The following is a 2453-nucleotide window of genomic DNA, read 5'->3' on the forward strand; positions in this document are numbered from 1 at the left end:
GCAAGCTTGATAATCTTGCCGCTGTCAGTGATGTTCATGCGGGCAGAGGCGCTGACAAGGCTAACGAGCATGCCGCAGATGGCGAACAGACCGCCAGCAAACAGCTTGTCGTTGTCGGAGCTGTTGAGGTCAAGCCGGTCCCGCAACTGTCTCAGGAAGAGGTAGGCGCGCATGAAGTGTGGGGGCATGGGTGAGATGGAAGGCTTGAAGAAGACGTCGCGCGCAAAGGATGAAGCAGGAATCACAGGGAAAGTAAGGTACCTCCCCGCGTACGACAGCAAGACGCGGGGACAACAGCAGTGCGGGCAGCGGCGATGCGAGTGATACACAGCGCAGGAGTGGTGCAGGCCTTTGGGGCACGTACAAGGTTGAGGATGGCGAAGGCGGTGGGGACGCTGCCGGGGTTGCTGGTGCCGGTGAAGTAGCTGGCGAAGATGGCATAGGCGGCGATGATCATGGCGTTGTGCTTGGCGGCGGCGTCAAACTTGATGACAGCGAAGATGCAAAGAACACCAAGCAGCCACAGCGCGAAGATGTAGTAGTTGACGGCGGCCTCTGAGTCCATGGGGAGTCCCAGGTCCGAGAACACGTTCCACATCAGGCAGGAGCCAATGAACATGAAAGCAAAGCCAATCACAGCGCCAATCAGGCGCGGCATCTGAACACCGTCGAGCATCTTGAGGGAGGAGGCGAGAGAAGGTGGGGAGACAAGAAGGTGGCAGCGAATAAGCTGTCGAAGACAAGAGGGAAATGGCGTGATGAATGTATGTCAGCACGCGTGCATGTGCGTGTGCTGAGTTGTTGTGTTGTGCACCAGCTGCGTGTTGTTTTGTGGCTTCTTTGCTTGTGTTGCTTGGGGCAACAGAAGGCACGAGAAGAAAGAAAATTCGCCGGCCTGTAACCAAAGCGGTGCCGCGAAATTCGAAGAGTGGTGATGACATGTGGCTGCTGACAGTGCTTGTTCTTCTTGCCTTCTTGCTTGTTGTTGTTGGACGTGAACGCAGTGCGTGCATGCATGCTGTGCGTGTGTGCAAGAAGGTGCGACAAACTCAAGGGGAGGCGGTGCCGTGTTGGCCTTACCTTGCACGAAGGGCACGCTCGCCCTCGCTAGCGTGCCCTTTGGACGGCGGGTTGGACAGTGCAACTTGCAGCTGGCGGCCTGTGGCAGCGGTGACAATAGTGGTGGTCATGATGATGATACACACAGACACGGGCGGGGGGAGCGACAGCAGACATGCACAAACGCAGGGAGAGGGAGGTGTGCGAACGCCAAACGCATGTGCAGATACACACACACACACATGTCCACACGCATACCTTTGAACTCTGCCTTGTCAAGGTTCATGATGGCTGTGGCGGCGTCACGGCTCGCTTCAAACTGCAAAATGAGGCCGCGAGCACTGCACATAGACACGACACACGCGCGGTGTTGATGCCACTGGCGATGCGCTCAAAGTGGAAGAAGGGCAGCCAAGTCGCAAGCTGGCGTGGTGGTGGTGAAATTTGGAAGGGGTCGTGTTGGGAAGAAGAAGGAGAATCAGTACGGCGAACTTGTATCTGTCTGTGTGTGTGTGTCTGTGTGCCTGTGTGTTTGTGACATCAACACCTTCAACGCACGGACACACATAGAGTCACACAGGTTCCCAGACAACGCCCGGCCCCTCCTCATCGCATGATGGGAGCACCTGCTTGCCGAATGAACCCGTGCGCACGAGGTCCTCCATGACTTCGCGTGCGCGCGTCAGATTGTCAAAGCGAAGCGCCTCTGTCTTCGCCTGGTGGGGTGGATGTGAGGGGAGGGATGGGGTGAGTGCGGTCGGAACAATGAGGCATGGCATGAATGGCATGGTCACATCATGTGTGAAATGTCATGACGTGACGTTGTCTTCATAGGAATGATACTGTGCGCTTGATGCAGCTTTGCCTGTATTGGGGGTGTGACATGTCACGACACAAGGCAACAACATGAAGGAAATTCTACACGCGCGGTCTACATACATGGAAACACGCAAACGCACAAATGTACATGACACGGGGGTTGCGGATGCATGTGTCGCACAAGTGGGAACAACAACACACAACAGCAACAAAGAGACAACGGCTGGCGGGGCTGTGCACCCTCGGCCAATAGGCTGTTGCTAAGTTTGGTGTTGGGCACGAAAGCGTGTACTATGACGTGCATGCAGCAGCAGCAGCGGCACAAGACGTGCCACCCCCGCACGCACACACACACACGCACACACACACACACACACGAGCGTTTACTCGGACGTCTCCTCCTGGTAGACGATGAAGCCCGGGACGATGGCAGTGAGGGCGCTGACGGTGCAGAGAACCATGCCTGCGCGGGCGGCGTCGCGGGCACTGCCGGTCACAGAGCCGGAGATGGTCAGACCGCTGGAGAGGGCGAAGATGGAGAAGAAGCCGAGGTAGGCAAGGAGGAAGCCGGCAAC

At 57.0% G+C, this 2453-nt stretch overlaps 1 protein-coding gene across 1 annotated transcript in view; it reads right to left on the reverse strand.

Moving 5' to 3' along the window:
- PTSG_12197 (uncharacterized protein) overlaps nt 1–2453 on the reverse strand; it is a 4544-nt gene that overhangs the window by 1088 nt on the left and 1003 nt on the right. The window lies entirely within an intron of this gene.

The sequence above is a fragment of the Salpingoeca rosetta genome (assembly GCF_000188695.1).
Source record: "Salpingoeca rosetta unplaced genomic scaffold supercont1.10, whole genome shotgun sequence".
Classification (NCBI taxonomy): Eukaryota; class Choanoflagellata; order Craspedida; family Salpingoecidae; genus Salpingoeca; species Salpingoeca rosetta.